General features: G+C 41.3%; 2 long non-coding RNA genes across 3 annotated transcripts; one reads left to right on the plus strand and one right to left on the minus strand.

The window, feature by feature from the left end:
- Positions 1-9,640: 9,640 nt before the first annotated feature.
- On the plus strand, positions 9,641-11,022 carry LOC144024439 (uncharacterized). Its single transcript, XR_013284768.1, has 3 exons — positions 9,641-10,373; positions 10,751-10,860; positions 10,927-11,022. It is a non-coding gene; the product is annotated as an uncharacterized LOC144024439 (long non-coding RNA).
- Positions 11,023-11,228: 206 nt separating this feature from the next.
- Positions 11,229-13,576, minus strand: LOC144024436 (uncharacterized). 2 transcript variants are annotated; one of them, XR_013284766.1, is made up of 5 exons: positions 13,337-13,576; positions 12,430-12,680; positions 12,067-12,238; positions 11,511-11,659; positions 11,229-11,414 (listed from the first exon to the last, which is right to left on the minus strand). It is a non-coding gene; the product is annotated as an uncharacterized LOC144024436 (long non-coding RNA). The 2 variants fall into 2 exon arrangements; XR_013284763.1 differs by having other exon boundaries at positions 13,119-13,576.
- Between the last annotated feature and the right edge of the window lie 516 nt (positions 13,577-14,092).

The raw sequence follows: 14,092 nt of genomic DNA on the forward strand, positions 1-14,092 counted from the left end.
TCACACCAGCATCTACTGAAATTCAAACAGAATTCCTTTAATAAAGAAATAAAGAAAACCTTTAATAAAACCTGTTTGATTGCTATGAATAATTGTCGAGATTACTGTCTCGAGTCTAAATCCTTAGTGATCATTTTAATGTCAGTGTTGATTAGTGATATCCGTCTGTAACTTGAAGGAAGGGTGGGGTCATTTTCTGGTTTTAATAAAATTTTAATTGCTGCTGTATTCATATGTTGACGTTATGTAAATATTAACTTTAATTTCTGTTACTACTCTTAAGAATAATGGAGCAAACATTGACCAAAAGTGCTTAAAAAATATGGCCGGATAACCACCCGGTCCAGGTGCTCTGCCATTTGGCATACTGTTTAGAAAACTGTACAGCTCATTTATAGTCAGCGGGGAATCTAGAGGGCCTTTATTTTCAGTAGATAACTGAGGCATATTTAAGCTGCTGAAGAACGCCTCAATATGCTCAGGGTTGGGCTTGTTAATTTCTGAGTATAGGTTGCAATAATAGTTATAAAAAATATAATTAATTTCTTCTGGTGATTGTGTGCACTCACCATTTGCCGTTATGAGAGATTTTTCCCGATTGCGGTGAAATTGGTTTGCAAGAAAATTACCTGATTTGTTATGTTCAAAGTTGTTGTATCTCAATTGTTGTATTATAAACTCAACCTTTTTGGATAATATATCATTTAACTGTGTTTTCATATTTTGTAATTCAGTCCATATTTGGTAATTTGGGTTTGTTGCATATTCATCCGTTAGTTGTTTAATTTGATCTTCCAAGTCTAATTTTTGGTCCTGTTTCTTTTTATAAGATGAATATGACTTAATTTTTCCTCTAGTTACCACTTTCCCTGCTTGCCAGAGAAGATATGGATATGAGTTCAGAGAGTTATTTATTTCCAGAAAATCTGCCCACTCTCGTCTTATAATTTTGTCGAACTCTGCATCTTTCAGCAGCGAAACGTTAAAACGCCATGTTGGGGGTGGTTTAAAGGTGTAGTCAATTTGTAGAGAGGGTGAGACTGGTGCATGGTCGCTGATAATAATGGGATGTATTTTTATACCAATTTTCTCAGCAAGAGAATTTTTTGTAAGGAAAAAAATAAATTCTTGAAAATGATCGGTGCACCACGGAAAAGAAAGTAATTTCCTTCTTAATCGGCTTTGGGAGTCTCTAGCCATCGCCGAGGCCAAAATCGTCTATCCATTCCTCTATTACTTTCACGGTTTGTGACCGCCTTGTATGTGTCGTATTATTGAAATGATCTATTGATGGGTTTAAGACTGTGTTGAAGTCTCCTCCAATAAAAATGGTAGAATTTGCTGCTAAATCAAGTAGCTGAGATAAAAAAGTCATGGAATAAGGCCAGATCATCATTATTTGGGGCATATAAATTACCAATTTTATGTACTTTATTGAATATCGTCGCCTGAATAATAATGTATCGGCCCTCTGGGTCTCTTACTGTGTTATTTAGGGTAAAGAATACATTCTTATGTATGAGTATAGAGACTCCTTCTTGTCCACTGTTATAGAAGGCAATGTACACTTGACTGAAACTTCTGCCAATAAATAATTTTTCTTCTGATTTTTGTAGGTGGACTAAAATCAATCTTAGTCAATAGGTATCTTCATTTTAAAAAATAACAAAAACTTGAGCATGTCTTCAAAAGTTAAATAAAATCTTCAGTAAATAGCTCACTATTGTTTTCCAGAGTAAATTAAGTTTTCCAAAATGTCTAAATATCTGAAGTATTACATTTTTACTTACCATAGTTTTTATTTCAAACAAAAACAGAGTTCCCAGGGTCAGCAGCATGTCTTATAACGTTAACTGAAAATTTAAATAAATAGTTCCCTGAAGTTAACACATTTTTATATATTGATCTATTATCGGCCGTATGATTCTTCAAAATGGCAGATGCCGATATTTGTAAAATGCTGAATATGGGCGCCGTTAATCAGCTCGGCCGATAATCGGTCTATCCGTAATTTCCAGCTTGAGGGCACACATTCTTCACCCAGTGACAGCTGTTAAAAGTTTGACATGCACTTTCGCTCCTCTTCGATGCGATAGGACCAAGTTGCATTCGCTGCTCGATCGCTGCGTGCTCAGCAGGTCAGCGTTTGCACATTCTTCGTTCAGTGACAAGTCTACTTCCGGTCAAAGTTCACTCGCTGCCTGCTGGAATGATTGTTAATGGAGTTCAAGTTTAATCATATTGGCCTACTTTTGCTGTTAGCTTTCTGTGCGCCTGTGTATGACTTAATTCTTCTCCTGCCACAATTAAGTTAATTACAGAACATTAAAGATGACTCAACTGTGTTACAGTGCATGAAGGTGTGAATTCAGATGACATTCAAGTGACGTGTTGTTTACAGGCGGATGTTTGAAGTCAGTCGGACCCGTATTTTAATTTTTACACAAAGTATTGACAGATTGACAAATGTAATTATCAAAAAGAATTCCACTGCTCGTGCGCAATTTAACTGCAATCAAATTGTATTTGGGAAAAAAATGTGATTTAACCCTTTGTGTTGATGTACAAGCTGTTTGTTGATTGAATTTTGTCACGAATTCCTAACATATTTCACTGATGATCATCTTAACAGTGCTTACATAGCCAAAAGTCATTGACGGCATGCATGCATCCATTTTCTTGACTGCTTACTCCTCACAAGGGTCGCGGGGGGTGCTGGCGCCTATCTCAGCTGGCTCTGGGCAGTAGGCGGGGGACACCCTGGACTGGTTGCCAGCCAATCGCAGGGCACAGAGACGAACAACCATCCACACTCACACGCACACACACACATAGGGACAATTCGGAGCACCCAATTAGCCTGCCATGCATGTCTTTGGAATGTGGGAGAAGACCGGAGTACCCGGAGAAGAGCCACGCGGGCACGGGGAGAACATGCAAACTCCACCCAGGAAGGCCGGAGCCTGGACTCGAACCGGCGTCTTCAGAACTGGGAGGCGGACGTGCTAACCACTAGACCACCGTGCCGCCAGGCATGCATGCATGCAATTAAAATTTGTATTTGGCACACATACACACGCACACGGGCGTCTCACATCAAGGTAAATCCGGAATATTTCAAAATAAAACCGTTTGCGAACTCGTTTTTTTGGGGTCGAGGAAAGCTAGCGAGCTACATAGCATGATACGAGTCGGACATTTAAGACAAAAAATGAGCTCAGAATAAATGAAACATGACAAATGACACTATTTAAACACAAAACGTATTTATCCATGGTAGAACAGCCATGGTAGAAGTCCCAGAAAGAATGTCGAAAAATCATATCGATGTGACAACAGACAAGCGTGGCTATTGTTTACAAATAGCACTCTACACGGTTGCTATGGGTGCACTCCACTGTCCAGCGTAAACCCCACGTGATCTTGTGGTCTGACGGGAGCAGATTTCCGGACACGCAACGCACGCGGTGTGTATTGGAGTCAGCAGCAGCGCCCCATTATCACTATACAGTGTTGATGATGTACTGTTTTCTCCTGCTGAGACATCGGACGGTGGACCAGAATGTCTTTGAACCATCCGGAATTCTTTCTCCATGGCCTCACTTCCCGCGCCCAAGTCTTTGCCTCAATGACCATGCAATGCCTCCCCAGGATGTGGATGAAGTTCTGTCATAGGTGGAAGTTGAAACTCATTCTGACGGGGGACTCTGCTAGATGTTCCCAACTCCCCAGCAGACCCTCACAATAATGTGGCATTGGTCCTCCAGTCTCTTTGACTTGTGGGGTCACACAAACCCCTTTCCAACCACAGCTCATGGAGGGGTGCTCGCTTTTGCGTGTGTATGTGTCAAATACAAATTTAAATTGCATGCAAACATGCGTCAATTTAATATCATCAGTGAAATATGAGAGGAATTCATGACAAAATTAAACGAACAAACAGCTTGTACATTACATCACATTTTGTTCCCAATAAATTTGATTGCAGTCAAATTGTGCAAGAGCAGTGGGAATTGTTTTTGTATAATTACATTTGTCAATCTGTCAAAACTTGCTTTGTGTAAAAAAACAAATAAATAAAAAAAACAAGAAAAACAACAACAAACAAACGAGTATGACTGGCTTCAAACATCCGCCTGTAAACATGTCACTTCAATCCTATAATCCACCCCCGGGTAACCTTCCACTGAGGAGCTTTTTAACCACCTCGGTGACTTCCAACCTCGAGATAGCAGAGCCTGCCTCCAGAGACCCCAGACTCTGCTTCCTGATAGGAAGGTGTGTCCATGCAACAGGCATGAAAAAAAGGCAGTTATTATATCGTTGGATGCAGAAGAAGCCTTCGACAAAGTTAACCGGTCCTTTCTCATTGCTGTTCTAAATAAATTTGGCTTCGGGGAGTCATTCATTCAATGGGTCTCAGTATTATACAATTCTACTAAAGATACAGTTACTACGAATGGGATTCCAGCTCAAGAGTTTTACTCAACAGAGAAGCACAAGACAGTGATGCTATTGTCTCCTTTATTATTTGTGATATTTATTGAGCCGCTTGCATTATTTACACATTAGAATACAGATTCAAGGAATCCATTCCGGGGTAACAGAACACAAAATCAATCTGTATGCCGATTATATATTACTTTATTTAGAAGAACCTGATGTTCTGTGTGGTGTATGGCTTTAAGCCATTGTTTACGGTCGCAGGGTTGTTACGTCACGGCGACCGGGCCCAAGTGAGTGGGATGAGAAAATAAAAGTTCAGTGAGCACAAGCCGTCGTCCGCTCGTTATTGGGACATAACAGGCTGGCAACCAGTCCAGGGTGTCCCCCGCCTACTGACTGAAGCCAGCTGAGATGGGCTCCAGCACCCCCCGCGACCCTTGTGAGGAATAAGCGGTCAAGAAGATGGATGAATGGACTGAACACAACACGTACGTCGAAGTGCCATCTTGGTCTTGATTTGCGTGAAAGCCTCACGATGGTGCCATTGAGTTACTTAGTTTGCTGAACAAGGTACGTTTAATAAGACAGTGCAGCTCGTTCCTTCCACAGCCCGAAGTGACGTTCTCTTGGTTGCACTTCACGGTTGTATTCCAAGTTGATTCTTGAGTTTATTCCAGGATAGCGTTTTGTTTTGGTGCGGTCAGCAAAAAGTTTCTTCCCCACGCTCACCCCACCACGTGATCCATGACAGACACACTTTTTTTCCCACACAGGTGAGCCCACTTACTAATAAGCAAGACAGACCACTCCCACTGGGGAGTTGTGACACTGCCAATATCGTGGTAGTAAATGTGCGGATGTTGAGTACGTGTACAACACATACCCCCCCCCCCCCCCCCCCCCCACACACACACACACACACACGCACATCCCCTGAAAAGTGCAAGACGGTTGAACACAGGCATTAACAGGCCGAGCCGTACAGTTTGCAATTGTTTATGCATAATTTTCATATAGGATGGGGTGTTTACATAGATTCGTGTTTTCACAAAATCCCCCCCAAAATTCAGGAGGAATCAGTTTTTTTCACATTGTGCTTCATTCACGACACATTGGAATGTTTATACTAGGGGTGTTAAAAAAAATCTATTCGGCAATATATCGCGATATTACAGCACGCAATTCTCGAATCGATTTAATAGGCAGCCGAATCGATTTTTTTAACATCCATTTTTTATGGAAAAATATTCAACAAAAACGTCTAACTTTCACACCTTAAGCATGGAAGAATGTTATATTAATGCAGTGTTTCTCAATTCCGGTCCTCAGGCCCCCTATCCAGCCTGTTTTCCATTTCTCCCAATTTCCAATGCAGCTGATTCCAATGACAGCTAATCAGCAAGCTCTGGAAAAGCCTGATAACTATCCACACCTGCGTTGCAATTGGGAGACATGGAAAACAGGCTGGATCCCCCTATCCAGCCTGAGGACCGGAATTGAGAAACACTGCATTAATGGAACATTAAGCCTTAATATTTTCTTCCAATGCTGTTCAAACATGAAAAATGTTACAACCTGTTTGTTAAATACAGTGACTCACAGTTATAAGACTGAAGTTTCAGATCAATAAATAATACATTTTCATACATCAGACATCTTACAGTGTAAATGTATAAGTTTACTGAATGGCGTTTTCTAAATTTGAGTAATAAAATCGCAACAATCGACTTGTAAATTCATATCGGAATTAATTGGTATCGAATCGAATACTAGGCAATTCACACCCCTAGTTTACACACAAATTCACCGTTAGATTCACGACACATGCACACCAGTCCATTTTGTTCTCAGTGTAAGTTATTACTTTTAAAATTATTTGTGTTTATAATACTTATGCTTGAAAGTTTAGGTAAACTGATGAGCACAAATGTCAATTTAAAATAGCTAAGCTTTGCTTCATGACACAATAATGCTCCGACTCGTCACCTAAATTACTACAACCTCTGAAAATATCAAAACAATTGCTACAGTATTTTGGATTTGATGGGCATTCAGCCTATTTCTTACCATACAGTGTGCTCAGAAGTTTGCATACACCGTATGTACAATTTTAAGCACAACTGTATGACTAGTTTTTTATTTTTTTTAAATAGAACCTGCTCTGTCATTATGTGTGCGCATATATGGTCTGTTCTCAATTTGTTTGCAGAATACGCACAAATTCAACTACAAAGATATTGACGAGTCACTTTTTTTTTTTTTTTTTTTTTTTTTTTTTTTTTTGTGTGTGTATGTGGCGCGTGCGTTTGCGTGCGTTTGCGTGCGTGCGTGCGTTTGCGTGCGTTTGCGTGCGTGCGTGTGCGTGCGTGCAAATACGTATAAATTTATACTCATTCATTCACCTAAAACCTTATAAATATCCCATTACCCTTCGCCTTAACCAGGTACTTCAGAATCTTGCCAGAGTCGTGAGATTTAAATGGTCAGGAGACCAGAGAAAAGGTCAGAAAAAAAAAAGAAATAAAGAGAAAAGAAAGGTAAATCAAAGTGACATCCAGCACCGACCAAACACTTCCTGCCTTCCCCATGATTACAAAATCAAAGTCTTACGCCAACCCCGGAAGCCTCTAAATTCCAGCAAATTTAGCGAGATCTCAAGAGCCCAGAGGAAAAACTAAAGAGAGGAAGGAGGGAAGGATCGATAAGGCAGAGTGAGATCAATAGAAGCCAGTACATCCAATCCATCAAAGTGAAGTCCAGCACCAACAAGACCCCTCCTGCGTGGTTACAAAACCAGAGTCTTATGCCAACCCCAGAAACCTCATACTTCTAATAAATTAAGATCTCAAGTGACCAGAGGAAAAACTAAAGAGAGGAAGGAGGGAAGGATAGATAAAGCAAAGTGAGAACCACAGACACCAGCACCAACTGATTCAAGGGGCTGTGGGAGGGAGAGGGTACTTCTGTTGAGTTTCAGTAGATGCTGGTGCGATGGATCTGGCATGCATAAGGACCACCACCAAAGAAAGAAGCCGTCAACCGCGGTCCAGCAAAGCGAGCACCCCCCCCCCCCCCCCCCCGGAATCCCCAGGCCGCGGCAGCACCAAGGCCACCCCCAAGCCACCCGAGCGGACACCGGTCGGCGAGCCGACCCAGACGCCCGGAACACCCCCGCCCCACACCCCCGAGCCCAAGGCCGCAGAACGAGGCCCAGCGGGCCCCCACAGCGCCCCACCGGTCCCCAGCCCCCATCCCCCCACGACCCCCCCGCACCCCACCCAAACCCGCCATCCACCACGACCCAGGCCCCACCACCCCCGACCCCCAAACCCCCGAACACACCCCGACCCCCAGCACCCAACCCCCCACCCACCCATACCTCCACCCCCCCCCCAAACAAGCCGCCCCCCCCCCCCCCCGACGGGGCACCCCCCCCCCCCCCCCCCCCCCCGGACGAGTCACATTTTTTGTGCACAAATGCACGCATACGCACGTTAGCGAATGAGGCCCATTGTGTTTAAAGAATGTCCACATCCCATTATTTCTGAGGAAGTTGATTTTGAGGAGAATTTAAAGAAACACAATGGAACTTTACAACCTTCATAAAATATTTTCGGAACTTGATTATTACATTGATTAACAACTAGTTGGACAGTACCTTTATCATGTGTCCCGAGGGCGTCTATCGCTTTTACTGGCACGAAGCAGTATGTGAAGAAACAAAAATAAGACAAAAGGAGGCTTCCTGGATGAAAGGAGAGTCAAGGATAAACATTGGCCTGGCTTTCACTCTCTGCATGAGCTCAAAGATGACACTATGCGGCTGCGCTGGGTCCTCAAGTGAAATGTGTTTTTCCTTAAAGGGACACTTTACTTATTGATCCATTTTTAGCAGCAAAAAGTTGCTACTTTTTCAATAATTAATTTGGTGACGTGATTATTTTTTTATGTACATTTAATAACTTTTAAACCATTGTTAAAATGAATCGAACGCCGGCATGTTTGTTACACGTGACTAAATAACCCGGATGTTTACGTCACTAGTGTGTAAACGCTACACTATGGAAGCACTATGCAACGCAGCCGTGCATCTAGCGTCAAACCCGGAAGGATTAAACCTTATCGCTTCGAGCCAACACGACAAAATAACACTACCGAAGGAAAGTCTGCCTTGGATGTGAAAGTTGTGGCGCCAGATGGTCTTTTCGGGCACAAAATAAACTTTGACGAACGAGTGAATCAGGCGGGGGGTGAGTGGTGCTCGTGCGGGAGCTGCAGGAATGGACAATCCGCTAATGAATGTGTGCTGTCTGGAAATGAAAGAACTCGAGGATCGGTTCCTTGCGGACAATCTCAACTGCATCCTGGAACATGAGACATTCAACATGGCAATACTAAATAGACATTCTCAGGATAGCTTTGGTTGCGATGAAAGATGTGAAGAAGAAAAGTCTTGGAGGAGCAAATATCCAACAGGTAAAGTGACACACAGTACGAGCAATGCAAAACGTGTGGAACTGACGAAATATTTCAGGAAAAAGAAAAAATAGTAAAATTAAATGTATCGTCGTTACAGCACCCAACCTCCCCTAGCTGTTTTTTTTTTCTTTTTTGCGTAGCGTCCCACTGCGGTCAGGCCAGCCGCCACTCGAAAAGACGAAGTCAAGCCAGCCGCCCCAACGATTGTTAATACTGTGCATTACGGTAACGTGCCGACGTGCCCCTGCGTTGGCCACCTTCAAATGAATTATGAAATAAAACAGTCCGTGCAGTATAATAACCAATGCCCCCCCACCCCCGAAACATGCCTACCTTTCGCTTTAAATTTGCTTCGCTTCTCCGAGATCTTTCAGTGGCCGTAGTAAGACCTCGATTTGTGGCGGCTGTTGTGAGAGTGAAGGCTCCGTGTTGCTAGCAGTTGCGGCTCCTCCATCGGCTTGATTATTTCCCACGTCTGGTTCTTTAAAGATACTCGGTACTGCGTTGGGCTTTAGTATTAGGCGTGTGGCGTACCCCATCTCAAATTGTAACATATATTCGAAGTCCTCATGCCTGAAATGTTCGCTGCGCGCACGCCTGCTTGTCCTTCGGGAGGTTGACAGCACTTAGCAAACAAACCATTGTCTACTCAAGTAGCTTTTTTTTTTTTTTTTTTTTTTTTTTTTTTTTTTTTTTGGGGGGGGGGGGGGGGGGGGGGTCTCGCGGGTTTTTCCTTGCCGACGCCTTGCAAAATTTTGCAATACAGTAAGGCATAACTGACGTTTGTGTCTTCCTCGTTGTTATGTCTGCGTGAACTACTGTTCCCCAAGCGAGTATACACACTAGTGACGTCACCACTCGGGGGCGTTGCAACACGGAAGTACTTCTATGTTGAAAAAAGTTAAATAAATCAATATAGGAGTGTATTCTTCAGCTCTTATGCATGTTTCGTAGCTATACTAACTATTTACTGCCAATCAAGCCATACATGTAAAATTAAAGGAGCCTTCCTTTAAAGGCCAAATGTGAAGTAATTTCATAAAATACCATATAGGGTCACAATTGAAGCATTGAAACACTGTCCAACAAATAAAGTATGAAAAAATAATTTATATGTTATATATTTGACGAAATAATCGCTTTTCCGAAGTTCGAGCCTGGCGGGCGACAAACCCGGAAGTGATACGTCACACCGGGAACAGCGATGGCAGCGCTCCATACAGACGCTATACAAAGCCACTCAAACGTCGATTCAGACAGCGATGTCAGCGATAGGTTGAGCGAAAATGAGGAGAACCAAGTTTTTAAAGAGTTGGAGGAAGAGGAGGAGGTTGGCATTTTATACGTTGGACTTTACATGTGCGAGCCAAATGCTAATCAGGATGCTGATAATGCGCCCAGACACCTGACATGGAATGGAGACAAGACCCGTCGAAATTACAAGATGGGTAAGATATATATATAGGCAGTGGTATTTTTTTATGATTTGAAGATGCCAGCATTTGAACATAATTTTATATTTTTGTCTGATGACATTTAAAAAAATAAAAAAATAAATCAGACTATGTTTTTAAAGCAGTTAGTCAGTACTTGAGTATTCTTTTCAGCAATTTTTATTTTTTTTACTTGTACTTGAGAGATTTATCAATGACTATTTCTTACTTTTGTACATGATTCCGTCCACGTACTTGTATATTTTGAAACAAATGTTTTCATAAACAGAATTATTGACTGATTGGTATAGCAATACACTTGTTCAATAACATTTCTGCTCATGGTGTCATCGCTCAGTATTTTACTTTTTTTTTTTAAATATAAATTTCAGGCGTACTTGTGGTAATTGCCAGCAAATGCCTACAGCTGTAGAATGTGTTTGCTGCCATGAAATTCAAGAAGTAGTGACTACGTCTACAAGGAGAGGAACACTTCAATCAGGTACTGGACTGCATCACTGATCATCCTGGATTCAATGCTGTGTGCCTGAACCCATATGGATTATAGGTGGCATGGATGACCTACAAGCAGCAGTACAAAGGCAAGGCATTTGATGGGCCACAGGATGCCAAGTATAGACATATTGCTGACAGACAATTGGTGCGCTGGTGCTGGAAGTTTCTTGGTCTGGACAACCGTGTTCTGCTCCCAGCATGTTGCAATGTCTTGTATCAGGGCACATTTTCCACCACCAGGAGAAGAGGAGTCAGCTGTATTCAAAGGGTTTCGTGTTTCACAGAGAAATGTTCCAGAACTGTGATTTGTACTGGTTGCATCATAATAAGAATAAACAAATGAGGACAACTTAATACAAGGAATATGATTCTTTATTTCCTGAGGAATCTCGTATGGTGCTCAGCAATAACATTTGACTTGTCCGGTCTGTTCACTGCTGCTGTAAGAAATTGTGGCTCGACTACCACATCATTCGGTTTTGTACTTATTTGGAACGTCAATCACTTTCATCGCCTCTGAAAGGCAGTCAGTCACATAGTCTAAAAAATAAAAATTGGGATGATAAATATTTGGGTGACATATGGGTTACATTCAGTAATGCATCTGCCTGGAATTGTTTTTGTTTCATAACTTACCATAAGTTTCATCCACCAATATCTTTCTCAGAGAATAGCCACCACTCTTATATTTGGGATAAACGATGCAGTAGGAGTGTATTCCTTCCTTCGTCACTTTCTGTGGTCTCCCAGCATTTTCATTATAATGCATAGCAGCGAGAATGATTCTGGAATTGAACAAAAATTGCCTTATAAAGAAATTGTCACATTGTGATGAAATAGCTTTATATCTCTAAGTTCTACATTTCATCCTTATGTTCTACTAGTCATGGACAAATCACACTTGAAGAAGCACATTATATATATATATATATATATATATGTATATATATATATATATATATATATATATTTATTTATTTATTTATTTATTTTTTCTCGATTCTTTGAGATGGCATTTTTGGTTGAACAGATGCAGTGGAAATTTAATAAATTTCCATTGCACTAGCTGTTATGTTTAAGCCATGAGCACCATCTAGAGGAGCCTCAAAGCAAGTGCTTCATTACGTTACTTTCCCCCCTCATCACCACTATAGTCTCCATTTCATACATATCAAAGTTTTCTTAAACGCACCTGCTTTTCATTCCTTTGTACGAGAAGTTGTACATCTTTGGGGCAAAGTGATTCACCACACTGTGAAAAGCTTACACACCACTGGTCTGTCCGAGGTGAGACATCTTCATGACATCGTTGACAAACATGGTATTTGTCAGGAGTTCCACCACTGCGACATTGACTTCAGTACCTTCAAATGAATTTCATTTCCTTAGTTTGTTATAAATGTTAGTTGGCGTGTGACAGATGTTTGGTTGTTCTACAGATACAAGGTATGACAATATTTATATTTTCAGGTTAAACTAGCAACAACTCTAAGAATAAAAATATAAATAATACCTGGTAAGTACATAGTGACAAAAACAACTCCGCCTAACTTACTTTTATCCACACTATGTGGTGGCATAACTTCATCATCTTGGCTGTTTGAACAGGATTGATCCTGCAATAACTGACCCTCGTAATCAGCCATTTCTTGTTCAGAGGCAGCTGCAGAGGTGATAGCCTCAGCTACGGCTCGCTTCCTTTCTCGGTTAGCTGCTGCTGCACGCTGGGCAGGTGGATTTTGAATCTGCTGCTGGTCTTGTGGAGGCAGGTGAATTGTTGGGACAGCAGTTGTATTGAGCAATAACCTGCAGAAACATAAGGTGACACTAAAAATATGCTCATAAAACCTATAAAACCTACCGGCAAAAATAAAAAAATAAAAAAAATAAAAAACAACTATCACATTTCATCTAACCCTGCCTTACCAAATATTTAATTATTTAATGACTCATAAAATGCAGTAAGATTGACATATGATTGGAAGTTTTTCAAAAGGACGTGTCATGTTCTTTGATCAACAAAGCAATGCTGCCAACCTATTGAAATTTACTTTCAGAACAATTTGTCTCACTGCCATTATTACTCATCGTTGATATGAATAGCACCGAGACGTTAGCTTTCGGTTCACGTCGCTAGTTTCTACTGTTCATTCCACAACTGTTGGAAGCTCTGCTTTGTCAAAGTCATCAGTGATCTATCCATAAATTCCACGTTTTTTTCTAAATAATTGTAATCATACTTACTTTTTTTGCAAATCCATTATCATAAGCAGACCGGTTGAGGAAGCAGGCATCTTCGAAGTGTTTGTAACAGAGAACACTCCACGACGATGGCGTGAAATTCATTCGCTTCGTGCGAATGAAAGTTGACCATTTACGTGCCCTGTTATCTTTTGGCCACTCATACAACTTTTCTTTAGCTTGAGAACAATACATCACCACACATCGCCGGGTCATCTTACCGAGTAGCAATGCAAACAATGCAGTTCAATGGCCGACTTCTCTCGCGACTTCCCGGTGTGACGTCATTTCCGAAAATTTCCGAAGATTGTCGAAGAAAAGCATTTTCGTTGTCAAGGGCGTTGCTATGGGTTAAACTAAGAACCTGAAAGGGTTGCGTCAAAAAAAATAACGAAAATATGCTTACAATGGTTTAGCCATTGGTATTACTCAAAAACATGGTTGGCCAACCTTACTTCACATTTGGTCTTTAAGGCAAAACACGACCGCCATAATAACCCCCCCCCCACACACACACACACACACACACACACCCTGAATGTTCTTAAGTTTTGCTTTACATTTAACTCAATCAAACCCAAAAACATATAATTTCGTTTTAAATGCAGTACTTTGTCCTTCACTCCCAAAAACGGATTTATATGTTTTTTATGCAAGAGCAAACAGAAGGCTTTGATTCAGCTTCTGACATAACAGGTGGCTTAAAGCAATGGTAGTTATTACAAAAAACGACCAACAGGTGACAGCAGAGTATAAGGGATCAACCAGGGCATGTTTCAACAAGCATTTTTTGCTTGTTTTAAACAGGTTTGTGAATAATGATGAAATTTAGCTATATTACATTGGTAATTGCTGCAAAACGGAAACAGATTTCTTTTCCTGCTGAAAGAAGAGACTCTAACCTTTCTTTTGGTTGGTTCCATGTTTTTATAGCAATAGAACACAATATTCTATGGGACTGGCAAATTCAGTCAAAA

Source organism: Festucalex cinctus, chromosome 1 (genome assembly GCF_051991245.1).
Source record: "Festucalex cinctus isolate MCC-2025b chromosome 1, RoL_Fcin_1.0, whole genome shotgun sequence".
In the NCBI taxonomy this organism is placed as follows: domain Eukaryota; kingdom Metazoa; phylum Chordata; class Actinopteri; order Syngnathiformes; family Syngnathidae; genus Festucalex; species Festucalex cinctus.